The 15,480-nt window shown below is 38.9% G+C and overlaps 1 non-coding gene across 1 annotated transcript; it reads left to right on the top strand.

Moving 5' to 3' along the window:
- The first annotated feature begins 4,762 nt into the window (after nucleotides 1-4,762).
- On the top strand, nucleotides 4,763-4,866 carry LOC113908392. The gene has a single exon (XR_003515466.1). It is a non-coding gene; the product is annotated as a small nucleolar RNA U13 (small nucleolar RNA).
- Nucleotides 4,867-15,480: the final 10,614 nt, after the last annotated feature.

Here is a 15,480-nt window from a genome sequence, read left to right as displayed (position 1 = left end):
TTGATTTTTGTCTACATAGACCAAGTTTTAAGCCATGGAGTTTTATTTTTGTTCTTGCTGCTGTTGTTTTGTTTGTTTTAAATTTGGGGAATCATAAAGACCTCTGGACAAATGCCTTGCAAATATCAAAGTCAACTCTACATTCACAAACACATTTACACTAATGAACATCAATTTTTATTTTATTTATTTATTTATTTTAAAGATTTTATTTATTTATTTGACACAGAGAGAGAGATAGCGAGAGCAGGAACACAAGCAGGGGGAGTGGGAGAGGGAGATGCAGGCTTCCCGTGGAGCAGGGAGCCCAATGTGGGGCTCGATCCCAGGATCCTGGGATCATGACCTGAGTCAAAGGCAGATGCTTAACCACTAAGCCACCCAGGCACCCCATGAACATCAATTTTAAAAACTGAAAAAAATGAGGGGGCACCTGGCTGGCTTAGTCGGTAGAGCATGTGACTCTTGATCTCAGAGTCATGAGTTCAAACCCCACATTGGACATGGAGACTACTTAAAAAGAATGAATGAATGAATGAATGAATGAATAAATAGATAAATAAAATTTTAAAAAACTATGAAAGGATTCAACAGGGATTCATTTTGAGAGCTTATCTTAATTACCTATGGGAAAATCCTTTTTACTTTTCTAGGAAATTATAGTATTAATATCAGATTGTATTACTGTCCAAAGGAATGAAAAATTATACAGAAATCTTTTAAATCATGTCTTCCAATTAATATTAAACCTAATAAACTACTAAGCTGGTTTACTCCTGTGAAAACAATCTTCATTTTTCATGAAGGGAAAATTGCATGTATTATGTTTAGGAAACACTTTCCTGTACTGAGATAATATGACATGTTGAGATTTTGGGGAGAAATTCTTTTTTTTAAATTTAATTTTATGTTATGTTAATCACCATACATTACATCATTAGTTTTTGATGTAGTGTTCCATGATTCATTGTTTGTGCATAACACCCAGTGCTCCATGCAGAACGTGCTCTCTTTAATACCCATCACCAGGCTAACCCATCCCCCCACCCCCCTCCCCTCTAGAACCCTCAGTTTGTTTCTCAGAGTCCATCGTCTCTCATGGTTCGTCTCCTCCTCCGATTCCCCCCCTTCATTTTACCCTTCCTACTATCTTATATTTTATATTTTATTATGTTATGTTAATCACCATACATTACATCATTAGTTTTTGATGTAGTGTTCCATGATTCACTGTTTGCTTATAACACCCAGTGCTCCATGCAGAACGTGCTCTCTTTAATACCCATCACCAGGCTAACCCATCCCCCCAACCCCCTCCCCTCTAGAACCCTCAGTTTGTTCCTCAGAGTCCATCGTCTCTCATGGTTCGTCTCCCCCTCCAATTTCCCCCCCTTCATTCTTCCCTTCCTGCTATCTTCTTTTTTTTTTCTTAACATATATTGCATTATTTGTTTCAGAGGTACAGATCTGTGATTCAACAGTCTTGCACAATTCACAGCGCTCACCATAGCACATACCCTCCCCAATGTCTATCAGCCAGTCACCCCATCCCTCCCACGCCCCACCACTCCAGCAACCCTCAGTTTGTTTCCCTGAGATTAAGAATTGGGGGGGAAATTCTTGAGGTAAGATCAAGTTTATGGACTTTGATTAGGAGAAGATTATATAGACCTCTCTTAGGGCATTAAACACACACAACCATCAAAAACAAGTAAAACTCAATTTTTTGCCAGCTAACTCACCCAACTCAAAGATGCTTTAATGATAATTACAAACTACTAAGGTAAGCAGGAAATACAGAGAATAGGATAAAGCATTTTAAATTGGGGCGCCTGGGTGGTGCAGTCACTTAAGCGTCTGACTCTTGATTTCGGCTCAGGTCATGATCTCAGGGTTGTGAGATCGAGCCCTGAGTTGGGCTCCATGCTTAAGACTCTCTCTCCCTCTGCTCCCTCCCCAACTTTGAGAGAGTGCCCTCTCTCTCAAATAAATAAATCTTTAAAAAAAATAAAATTGAGCAAATTGGTTCATAACATTTTGGATATGAGAAAGTGAATTTATTTTATAATCCCACTACCCAAAAAAAGGACATCAAAATTTTCATTTCTTACCAACTTAATTATATGACATCAAACACAAAATGAAACGTTTTTTTCTAATGTAGTTATCCTATAAGCATATTTTTCTTAGGTTGAAATTGTTCTTTACTATCTAGAATATAAGGTTAAAGACAGCCATACAAATGATGTAAATAGCACACCTCTTATTAGAGCTGTGTGAGAGAGAAAATAGAAGACCAGGAATTTAAAATCCCCAGCCAGGAATGACTTCCATCATTGTCTTCCATTAATTATGTAGGAAGCCTTTTTGTGATTCACTACAAAAATTTGGCATTTAAACTCTAGAGGCTGATTATATCCCTCAACCATTAGCCAGAAGGATTAACCAGTGGTTTTTAAACATACATTTTGAAAACCCAGTTAAAAATTAGTCTTTTGGCAATTTTATTTTATTTTTATTGTGTAACATTTGATGCATGCAAAAGAATAGAAGTCACATGTGTTAATACAGTGATGAAATGAATACTTGTTACCTACCACCAGTCTAAGAATTAGAGTGTTACTTTTGCTTTTTTGCAGCATGTGCTTCTCCTTGTTCAATTCTTCTGCCACATCTCTGAAGAGGTAGCTACTATCTGGAATTTTGTGTATTTTCCTGTTGTAGTCTGTTCAGGCTGCCATAACAAAGTACCACAGGCGAGGGCTTATAAACAACAGCAATTTATTTCCCACATTAATGGAGGCTGGAAGTCCAAATTCAGGGTGCTGGCATGGTCAATTTCCACATCTGTTGAGAGCCCGCTTCCTAGTTCATATGTGGCCATTTCTTCACAGTAATCTCACATGGTGGAAGGAACTACTAGGGAGCCCTGTTTGCTTTTTTTATAAGGGTACCAATCCCATTCATGAGGGTTCTGGTCTCATGATCTAATCACTTCCCAAAGGCCCCACCGCCTAAATATCATCTCGTTGGGCATTAGGTTTCGACATGTGAATTTTGGGGGGGACACAAACATTCAGTTTATAACATTCTCTTGTTTTTAAGATGATTTAATCATGCATGTAAGTATTTCTAAGCAATATATTATTTAGTTTTGTTTGTGAACTTTATAAAAATGGTATTCTGTATATAGTTTTCTGCCACCTGCTTTTTTCACTCAGTGTTATGTTTTTAAGATTCATCCTAAGATTATGTCCTAAGATTCATATGTTGTTGCATATGGCTGAAGCAGTGTTTTATGACCTACTTTTCTACTCATTCTTGCATTTCTAAGCTATATCCTTGTTGCTGTGTATCTGTAGGACCTTGGGCTTTCCCTCTCAGCCAGAATTTCCTTACATTAAAATAGAAATAATAACAGTAACTACTACCAAGCATTGTTGTGAGCACTAATAAATTATTGTTATATTCCTTTTTTTAAAAAGGGTCTTCTGGTAGCTTATTGTTTTTTCTTTGTAGGTGCCCTGGCTTTTTTCTCTGGGATTTTTAAGGTCTTCATCATTGGTATTGTGCCATTTCATCACAATATGTCTTGGTGTGGATTTTTCTTTATTTATCATGCTTGAAATATGCTGTGCTTTCTCTATCTGTGGAGTTATCTTTAGTCAGTTTAGGAAAATTCTTGGCCATTAGCTTTTTCAATATTGGCTTTCTCCTGTTCTCTTTATTCCTTACTTCTAGAATTCTGATTAGACATGTTAAGCCTTGTTTTACCCTCCATGTCTTTTAACCTTTCTTTCATGTTTTCCATCTGCTGTACTCTATGCTGCACTCTGGGTAATTTCTTTGGATATAACCTCCAGGGCACTAAACCTGTCTTTAACTGTTTTTATTGTTTTTAACAGATTTACTGAGTTGTTAATTTCAAAATCTATAGCTATTAGGCCAAAGTTAATATTCAGTTGGTTTAGTAATATTTCTGGTCTCTTGTTTCTAAATCTATTTCATTTCATGTTTGATTTCTTTAAATGGTTCATAAAAGTTTATTTAATAATCTGTAAATGACAATTCCAATTCCAGTTCTTCAGTTCTTACAAATTATTGTTTGTTCTTTCTGTTGATCTTAACTCATGGTGGTTTATGTGTTGAGCTTATATTAAATTGTGAGCTTATATTTTCTTGAACTTAATTTATGGAAATCCCAGAGACCAAATTGGGAGTTGCTTTACTCTAGAGAGTACTTGCATTTGATTCTAAGAGGAGATCTGAGATGCAACCGATCAGGTGTCTCTGAAGTTCCTCTTGCAGAACCAGGCTCAAAGCAGGAAGGAATCTCAGATGTGATTTCCACACCTTGCATTGTGCCTCCAAGCTCAGTCTCCTTGTCCTTGACTGGTACTGGCACTTGCCCATGACAACTCTGGCTTTTATGTTTGCTTATTGCTCCCTGATCTTGTTTGAGCTCGCTTTTTTTTTTTTTTTTACCCCTTTCATCAAAATCCAGCAATTGTAAGTGCATATTAGTTTTGATTCAAATCAGGATTTAATGGTCTCATAGCTAATGGGCCCTCAGGTTATCTAGCTTTCTGGGCTGCCAGAAGTAGAGGTTTACACATTTCTAGCCAAGTAACAATTCTTGGATGAAAGTTGTGGAGGATTCTTCCTTTAGTATAATATTTGCCTTCTCCTTTCACTAAAGTCCCTGTCACAGAACTTAAGTTCTGTGCAGAAGGAACATTCAATTAGAAGTCACAGATGTGGGATCTTTTTGCAGTTCATAAGCTTGATGATTGGGTGTTCACACCGTTGTGTGACATGTGGCTTCCTCAAACCTTGTTATGACATCCATGCATGACCCGTCTGACATGGAAAAAAAAAAGTCAAAGATGTGAATTATTGTCTGTGTTATCTTAGAAAAAATTACTTACCCTAAATTATTTACTGTTTCTTTAATTGTACTATGAAATGGGGATATACTCAGCACCATACCTACCCATAGGTTGAAAGGATAAAATGAGAAACTGTGCTAAAAAATATTTTAATTTGCTAAGGTGAGAAACAAAATGTAATAATTATGGTAAGTAACATTTATTGACCATTTGGCAGCTTGTTAGCTATTTATAAAGCTTCCATTGTCTCCTTACAATAACCTTATAAGATGGGTACTGATATCATGATTTAACAGTTGAGAATACTGAGGCTCAGAAAGACTAAAAGTGTAAGATGATGGTACCATTATTTAGGAGCTCCTTAGTTTCATCATAAAATAATATCCAGTGCAGCTATTATGATGAAAAGCAGAGTATTTCTCAAGGTAAGTTAAGTACTACCATATCTCAATTTCCTGGATGATTTTCTCTCAAATAATGAGAAGTATTTTACAAGGATGCATGCCCCTCAAGATGCCTGCTATGTTAAAACTTCCATCCTGAAGAAGTGATGTGCTTTTGCTAAAAGCAACTTTAGCTATGAACACTCCATTGCAATTTGTACAGCTGTGTAATCGAAACTGCTAAAAGGCAAGTTAATATATTATTCTACTCACAGAACAGCAGTTTGATTCCTATGACTTCTTGGCACATCTGTTTGGTATATAAATCCTAAGCAGACTGAACAGTCACTTTCTAAATCTTCAAAATGCTTTACTAAGCAAAGTCTTTAGTGTGGTTAAGGGGAGAAAAAAATTAATAGACTCCCAAGTGAGTGGAGTAGGTCTAGCTCAGTGCAGAGTGTTTAGGGCAGGTGCAGGTGGGATTGGGAACTTGAAGAAGGTGCACTTTGAGGGAGAGGATAACACACAAGCCTACGAACACCATAAGGTGAACTCTCTTGCCAACTTGAGATAATTAGAGAGGGTCTTTAGGGAATGGGTCTTTGCATCGTGTTTAATTTTTTTTTTACTGGCAAGAGTTCAAATTACATTTAAGTAGGCTTGGTTAGAGATGCCAGTTATTACTGGCCTGCTCACATCCCTTTCTAGTAAAATCCCTACCCATTGACCATACTGAGTGGGCAGCAGGCCACATGACCATGACCACAGGTAACTGGACACCTGATCATAAACTATAACCCATGACTTATGCCTTTGTACTTTGGTCTAAAAAGAAAAGCAGAAGTCAAATCTTCTCTCTTGGAAACCTGCAATAAGAGACACAAAGGGGCGCTACAGTTTGGTATGTGCTGGAACTGGAGGGCCATAGAAGTACAGGAGCTAGAGTGCTAACTTTTGCAGCCAGTTTTAAGATGAGTAATTTGAGAAGGCTGGTCCAGAGAGAGAGTGGTGCTGATTCACTGAGAAGCCAAAAAGCCCTGAGAGGTGAGGGGGTGGCTATTCCTGAGTGCCACTGATGCAGTTTCAACTCTTCCTGAGGGCTTGTGGTTCAGTTTCTCGGGTTTTAGTGCACGTATGTTTTTTTTTTTTTTTCTATAAACCCTTCTTTTGATTTGTCTCTTAGTAATGAGTAACTTGGCTCTAGTAAATTGACTCAATCTTTGTTTCTTGCAATCAAAAGAACCTGGCATGGATGAGATCATTTATCACTAATGCTGCTCTGAGTATTAATACCTAGACTGTCTTCAGTTTCCTGTTTTAGAAGAACTTCTGCTTTGTGAGTGGCAGAAAGCATATCAAACGGAACTAGAAGGGGGAGTTTATTGGAAGGACTTAAGTATCTGATGAAACAAGCAGGTTTGGAAAAGGACATGGATGTTCCTGAGCTTCAGAAACAACTGGAACCCAGATCTCAAGCCCTGTTAGGACCCTACCTCTACCTCTATTCTCAGTTTCTTTCTATTTTTTTATACTTTCTTCTTGTTACAGACTATCTTTGTTTGCATTATAGAAAACATGGGCTCTGAGCATCCCAATTTTCTACACTGACTCTATGGCCTAGTGATTAGGAAATATGGGCCCCAAGTCACATGGCTGTTTTTGAATCCAAACTTAGCCATCAACTAGCAGGGAGATCTTGTTTTTTAAGTTTACCCTTGACTTCTATGTAACCCATCTAAGCCTCTATTTCCTCCTCTGTAAAATGGAGATTAAAGATAGGTGACTATCTCCCAGCATTGTTGTGAAGATTGAATGTGATAATGGGTATAAAGCATTAGCTCAGCATCTGGCACTAATTTAAGTTAGTACTTACTACTTCCCTGCCAGGTGCAAAACCAGAAAAGGCTTTTCCTTTGAGAATGTAGATCTTAAGAGTATCTTGATACCAATACATTTATAGCAAAAAGGAAGGTGGGGCCTTTGGTGAATTTCTCTGTAGGCAAGTTGCAGAAGGTGAATTGCAGGGAACCAGGCAGAAGTAAAGGTTGCCCAGCTCCTTTTAACTGTCACTGATGGGCACCAACAAGCCCGGGGGATGCTCTGGAGGACCTAGCTCTGAAATTCACTGCTGGCCCAGGCACACCCATCCATGGCCACAGGAGGGTGCCAGATGTCAAGATGGGAAGCTGGCCCAGGCAACTTCACTGGCCAAGGAGTCTGTTCTTGGACAGCAAGCTGAGAGAGGGAAAGAAAAGAAGGCCAATAAAGGAATGCATGTGTCTTACTGGCCTATTGGAAGTGCCATGCCAGGTAGGAGCCCTAGAAACCTGGAACAAGTGAGAGTCCAAGAAAACCCAGAGCCTGAGGAAATCTCTACATGGGCTTCATGTGAGTTAACGTTCCACCACGTCTCAAAGAGAACAGACTGGAGAAGCAGGGAACTGTTAAAACATCTAGACGAGAGGGGAGATTGAGAACCTGCTTTGAGTTGAAGAATCTATACAAAAGTCAGGGAAGACCAAGAGCAAGATAAAGATAGAGCTGCAAGATATGACCCAAGACAAAGTTAGCAGAAGACAGGAATCTTTGACAAAGCATCTAGGTTGCCCTATGGGTGGTGTCTGCTGAAAGTATCAAACTAGTTGAGACTACACTGTAAATTTATTTCAGTCTTATAGTAAACTCTACCGATTAACTCAATCATGCTCCAAGATAATTTATATTAAAGCACAAACTTACTTAATTTGTAATTATCTAATATGTAAAATGTACTTGTCAGTTATTATCTAAGCTGCGGTTCTTTGAGCACCACCAGAAAACTCATTGTGGGGTCGCCTGGCTGGCTCAGAAGGTAGAGCATGCAACTCTTGATCTCAGGATCATGAGTTCAAGCCCCATGTTGGGGGTGGAGCCTACTTAAAAAAAAAGAGTTGTCTAACCCATAGGAAAAAAGTACTTTAAAAAAAAAAAGAGGGGCTCCTGGGTGGCTCAGTTGGTTGATCATCCAACTCTTGATTTCAGCTCAGGTCATGATCTTGGGGTTGTGGGATCAAGCCACATGCTGGGCTCCATGTTAAGCATGGAGCCTGCTTAAGGTTCTCTCTCCCTCTCCCTTTGCCCCTCTCCCCGCCCGTGCATGTGCACACGCACACATGCGCGCTCTCTCTCTCTCAGATAAATAAATAAAATCTTTTTTAAGAAGTGTTTTAAAAAAAGAAAAAGGAGAACTCATTATGGTATGAAGTTGTAGTAAAAAAAGAAAGCACTATCAGTCAGAAATCCAGAGGCAATTTAAAAAACACCCTTTATTGGGCTTCAGAAATATGCAAAATATAGAAAAGTGTAAAGAGTAAAACAAAAAATGATTTATACTTTCCCAATTTTAATTGGTCTTTTAATATAATTTTAATATATCTTATATGAGTGTATTCAATTTGGTATTCTGTCTTTTACACCTTCCATCATTTCACGAGTAGCTCTATGTAACAAAATTATTTCTAATGACTGCATGTGGGAGCCCTGAATTTTGTATGGATTTACCATAAATTAACATTTTCACTATAACTGGATATTTAGGTTGTTTTCAATTATAAATTACACTATGATAAATATCTTTGGGGCATGAAACTGTGTGCACATTTCTGATTATTTCCTTAGAAACTATTCCTAAAAATAAAGTTGTTGGTTCAAAGACCCTGAGCATTTTAAGACTCTCAGGGCACCTGGGTGGCTCAGTCGGTTAAGTGGCTGCCTTTGGCTCAGGTCATGATCTCAGGGTCCTGGGATAGAGCCCCATGTCAAGCTCCCTGCTGAGAGTGGAACCTGCTTCTCACTCTCCCTCTGACCCTTCTCCCTGCTTGTGCTCTAAAAAGATATATAAAATCTTAAAAAAAAAAAAAAAGACTCAATACATAAGATCAAATTGTTTTACAGAAAATTCGGTCAAATCTGCATTTCTCTCTGCAATTTCACCAGCATTGAATGTTATCTTACTTAATGGTAATGTCTTTGATAAATAATACTAATAAAACTGTAGATTTTTTTGTATTTTTTAGCCATTTGTATTTCATCTGTTGTGAATCATCATGTTCATTTCTTTTTTAACTATTTTTCTAAAATTTGGATCACTGTTTTCTTATGAGTTTATTTAGATGCAACATAAGGATTTTAAAGTATATTAACCTTGTGTCATATTATTGGTATTATTTTTATTATGGTATCTTGTTACAGAGGAAAATTTTTTATGTAGTTGAATTTACTTTTTGGGGGGTTTTTCATCTCTTGATTTAATAATTACAGGGATTTTTCCTTATCTAACAGACAAGATGAATATTCATCACATTTTCTTCTAGTATTTTAAGATTTTATCTTACATTTAATGCTTTAAATTAGCAGGATTTCCTTTTGAGGTGTGATATGAGGTGAGAATCAGTGTATCTTAATAATAAGACAAAGTCTTGTGACAGGGTTCCCTACTTGTAAAATATAGCCACTGGTCCTGATGAAGGGGTTTCATAGTGTTCAGAGTCTCCCTGACTTACTCCCGGTACTAGGTGCCTGTGCTAGGTACCATGAGCATCAGACATTGGATTGCCTTGTTAGTTGTAGCCACAGAAGAATTTCCAAGAGTAGAGATATTTCCTCAACTCCCTGGTACTTTGAAATAGGGAACCCACCTGGCCATTTCACTACCTCATTTGTAATTGATTTTGTTTTAAGATTTTATTTATTTATTTGAGAGAGAGAGCGAGAGCTCCTGAGCACACGAACGGGGGCAAAGGGGCAGACTCCCTGCAGAGTAGGGAGCCTGACTCAGGACTCCATCCCAGGACCCTGGAATCATGACCTGAGCCAAAGACAAGAGGCTTAACCAACTGAGCCACCCAGGTGCCCTCGTTTGTAATGGGTATTAAAATCAGGGGCATCTGGCTAGCTCAGTCAGAAGAGCATGTGACTCTTGATCTTGGGGTGGTGAATTGAGCCCCACTTTGAGTGTAGAGATTACTTAAATAAATAAAACTTAAAAAACACTCAAAGAAAGGGGCTAACCTGAGTCTATCTCAACTTTTCCAGGCTTTGGTAGCCTAAGAGCACTGTCACAGGACACTGGTTACTTGTATCTAGTTTGATGTCTTCAAACTCTAAGGTAGCCATGATGATAAATGATTCTCATTATTAAATAAGGTAGTTTATATCAACCAAGCCAGCTTCCTCAACAGGGACTGATTGCTGCCAGGGTCATGGCTCTATTATCTTGGGGCAGTATGTACCCCACTGCACTGTTAAAGGCATTGGTTTCAATGGTGTAGAGCTGTTTGGGTCCAGGTAAGTCAAAGTTGGGAAAGAGAAAAACAAGTCTTAACTGCTAGAATGCTTTAACTCTGCATCTAAGGGGAAACTTTTTCTTCCTTTTGAGGATTTTAATTTTGGTCCAGTAAAGGAAGAGGCCTGTGAGAATCCCAGGAATAACTCAAATGCCTTTGGTGAACCTGGCTGGGTAGAACAACCATGGGGCTCTCTCACACAATTCTTGGAGTTGGCCTGTAGTGGTGGTACTGCTAGTGGTCAAGGAACCTGGCTTGTGGGCTCATATTAGATTGGGGAAGCATCTCAGGATTTGTGCAGATAGAGCATGACCTCCAGGAATTCATACAAAGTGCTCTTCATTAAATGACTGAGACACTGCATAGGCAACTGGCAATGCCATGTATTTAGACTTACCCAATAATAAGGCAGTCTTTCTTTCATTTTCCTTCCAGATACGGGAGAAGTTGTAGGCTCCTTGATGTTTTTATTTTGTAAAGACTTGTGCTATAGAATTCAAAGATCAATAGGAGCAGATGGAAGACCTGTAGAAGTTGTTGTAATTCTACAAATCAAGAATTCCCTATTCTTTATTACAAAGGTCAGTGGGACTAAGATGAACAAGGTAGAAAGGCTGATAAAACTGTCACAAAGGGAGGGGATCAGTTATCCCTGGTGAAGATTTCTCACTCTAACTCTGAAGGGAGTATACATGAAGGATCATCACATGGCACCAGATCTGTTGTGTTGCTCCACTCACATAGCAGGGAGGCTCCTATATTTCTGTTTCTAAAAACATGTCCCTGAAGGTCTTATACTCAACCAGAATTCTGGAAACAGAGATCATGGATAAGATAGGGTTTGGTTGGGGGTTGGGGTGGAGGCAGGATGAGACATTGGCTATAATGACAACAGCAATATGACAATGGGGAGAAGGAATGGGTTTTCCAGGTCATGGCTGCGTCACAGGCCTCTAGTCAGAGCCAGAAATCCAGAGGCAGTATGTACCTTGAAGGTCCCCAGTTTCTATCTACACTACAGTGGCCTTGTGTCAAGTGGGAGAGAAACCAGCTAGGCCAGAGAAAGCTGCCTGAACCCCTGAGTCCATCATTGCTTCAGTCTGAACCACAAATCTGCACTCCACTGGAATGTGAAACATCCTTTCCTATGCCTAAGGAAACCAGGCTACACCATTGGCTGAGGTCCACAGACCATCTGATGGTGTGGATGGCATCTTTTGGGACCAGGTATGAATGGATAAAGTCTGCTCTTTTTCAGACAAGCCCAGCCACACAGCCTGCTAATCATGGAGCAAATAGAAAATGCCAACTGGTTGAGTTGAAACATACTTCACTTTATTTGGCCAACTGTTTGGTTTAATTAAGCAGACACACTTCCAGACCCATTTGTCTCAGTTGTTATTTTTAATCTAACATTGAAACTTAATTCAGTCCTTTTAAATAAGGGAATGGTGTTGCAGTTTGCCTGTTTTCCTAAAAATCTTTCCATCGATATCAATATGTTTATTTATGTAAATAAATGAAGTAAAACCATGGCTACTATTGAATACAGCTAATATATATATTATGCCATCATGTTAATAGAACAGTGCAGAGCTAAGAATTGGTGACCTGCTCCTGGGGTAATGTTTAAGTAAAAACATTATTTCCTTCCCTGTACCTACCCACTTTTGCCTTCTCAGGTGAAAGTTGAGCCCATTAGATTTCAGTGATATGAATCATCATTTTTCTAGTGTGGGGGATAACATGCTATAACTATGCTGTCAGTGGATTTATTACTTGCTTTACAAGTTGTAGTGGCAGATTTGCCCTGATCTATCAACATTCTGCCAATAGGGTCTGTACGAGTTAGAATTCCTCAAGTGTTGACAACAGAAACAGACTCTGAAAAACTTGAGTAGAAAATACATGTTTTAGGAGGATAGCATGTAGCTGATGGAACTAAAGGGAAAGCTGGGGAGTCTGCTTAGAGAAGGATGGCAACCAGGACATCTCTAAAGGTTTAGATGGCCAGAAGTCCTTGACAGTCTGAGGGCACAACTGCTGGGTGTCAACTGGATTTTCAGTGTCTAGGTCATGTCATTCAAGGTTCACTCCCAGGAGAGTCTGTTTACCTAATTCCCTGACTCTGGGAGAACAAGGCAGTTTGATTTATAATCTCAGCAAGAGTATAGATAAGGCAGTTTCCCGGTCAGAATTCTAATACCTTCAAAATAAGCCTTGTGTGGTACTAGGGCTCTAAGCCCCACTGTCCAAAGCTGTTCTAGTCCTGATCCCAGGGATTCACTTTCTTTTTCAGTGTCTTCTGCAGCTCTTTAGGGTCAAATTTGGAAACCTCACCACTTCTCCTGGTCACCAGGACCACCAAATGTTCATTGTCCTCCACCACTATGGCTAGGATTCTGGAAGTAGTGAGAAGGCTTCCTACATTTATGACTTTTACAGCCAACAGGCAAGACATTTTGCCTATGGAGAAATGACAGTTCTCTCTTTAGGTCCCCCAAACACCGTGTGGATCTTTCGATTTTCATTTCTCCAAGGGAGGCCTCCAGGTGAGAGTATTTGAGTGTACTCCTCTGTATCACACTCAGGAATATTTCCTCCTGCCAAAGCAACTAGTGTCTTAATCTGAAGAACATTTTTCATCTTATTTTAACCAACTTTCAAGGTGAATTCTTGATCATGCTATCTTAGATTCCAAGGTTGTCCCAAACTTATCTCCTTTCCCAGTGTTTCAGGGATTGTACTAGTCCCATAGTCTCCCATAGCATTTCCCTCATGAGATGAGGACTCCTGTTCATCTTCCCTGAAGTCCCAGAAATATGCAAATGAGGTCCCTAATGTGACAGAGTTGAAGTATCAGCTTGTGATAAGAGGCTCCCTATCGTGCTTGGGAGGCTAAACTTAGACCACATGGTAGGGCTGGGATCATCTCTGTGGAGTTGAATTCCTTGGAACTCCAGCTTGAATCCTGTAGCAACAGAAAGCAAGCAACTAATCTGCCCTCTACCACATATGGAACCGTTCTGATAATAATCAGCACTGTGGGAATAGGTCAAGAGTCCAGAGAAATTACAGGGCTGAGGAATATGTGTTACCAGCATTAAAACTCTAAATGCACTTTCCCACAGAAACACTTTTATAAATAGTGGTCGGGGTCTTTAGTATTATTAGTACAATGTTTTATGTACATTAGGGTTGCATAAGCTTTTGTGGGCTGACCCCGGGGCAGAGCTACCATTTGTAATATTATTTCTGTAGAAAAACTTGTTCCCAGTTCCAGATAACAGACTAAGAAATAAACTATTAAACTGGAAATTGCCTATTTTGAGGCTTTTCATCAGTAAACACAATAGATTCATAGGCTTTCATAGTCAGTCAAACTGAGTTTACAGTGTTGTAATCTAAGATATTGTCTCTGAACCCAGAAGCCCTCCACTGCCCCTCTGTCCTCTCTCTGCTGAACCTTTTTATAAATTGGTATATAACATCATATTAGTGTCAGGTATACAACATAATAATATGATATCTGTATTTACTACAAAGTGATCACCACAATAAGTCTAGTTAGCATCTGTCACCCACTTTACCCATTTCACCTATCCCCTAACCCCTTCTGCTCTGATAACCACAAATCTGTTCTCTGTATCTATGACTTTTATTTTGCTTGTTCATTTGTTTTTTTTTTAAATTCCACACATAAGTGAAATCATATGGTGTTTGTCTTTCTCTGACTTATTTGACTTAGCATAATACCCATAAGATCCATTCATGTTGTCACAAATAGCAAGATTTCCTTCTTTTTTATGGCTGAGTAGTATCGCATTGCATATATTTACATCTTCTTTATCCATTTGTCCATTGATGAACACTGGTTGTTTCCATCTTGGCTTCTGTGAGTAATGCTGCAATGAAGATAGAAGTGCAAATATTTTTATGAATTAGTGTTTTTGTTTTCTTCAGATAAGTACCCAGAAGTGGAATACCTGGATCATATGGTAGTTTTTTTTTTAATTTTTTGAGGAACCTTCAAACTGTTTTCCACAGTGGTTGTACCAATTTACATTCCCAGTAACAATGTATGAAGGTTCCTTTTCTCTACATCTTCAACAACACTTGTTATATCTTGTCTCTTTGATAATAGCCATCCTAACAGGTATGAGTTGCTATCTCATCATGGTTTTGATTTGCATTGCCATGATAATCAGTGATGCTGAACATCTTTTCACATGTCTGTTGGCCAGCTATATGTCTTCTTTGAAAAAAATGTCTATCTGGATGCTCTGCCCATTTTTTAATTGGTTTGTTTGTTTGCTCTGTGTTGCATGAGTTCTTTATATATTTTGGATATTAACACCTTATTGAATATATTTTTTGCAAATACGTTCTCTCATTCCATAGGTGGTAGTTTTGTTTTGTTTTTCATTTTAGTGATGGTTTCCTTTGTTTGCAAAAGCTTTTTAGTTTGATGTAGTTCCACTTGTTTATTTTTTCTTTTGTTGTTTTTGCTTTGGAGACAGATCCAAAAATTTAATGCCAAGACTGATGTCAAGGAGGGGTGCCTGGGTGGCTCAGTCGTTGGGCGTCTGCCTTCGGCTCAGGTCGTGATCCTGGGGTCCTGGGATCGGGCCCCGCATTGGGCTCCCTGCTCCACAGGAAGCCTGCTTCTCCCTCTCATACTCCCTCTGCTTGTGTTCTGTCTCTCGCTGTGTCTCTGTCTGTCAAATAAATAAATAAAATCTTAAAAAAAAAAAGACTGATGTCAAGGAGCTTACTGCCTATGTTTTCTTCTAGGAGTTTTATGGTTTTAGTTCTTACATTTAGGTCTTTAATCCATTTTGAGTTAATTCTTGTGTATGGTGTAAGGTAGTGCTCTAGTTTCAT

Source organism: Zalophus californianus, chromosome 16 (genome assembly GCF_009762305.2).
Source record: "Zalophus californianus isolate mZalCal1 chromosome 16, mZalCal1.pri.v2, whole genome shotgun sequence".
NCBI classification, from domain to species: domain Eukaryota; kingdom Metazoa; phylum Chordata; class Mammalia; order Carnivora; family Otariidae; genus Zalophus; species Zalophus californianus.
This window is presented reverse-complemented; position numbering and strand designations above follow the sequence as displayed.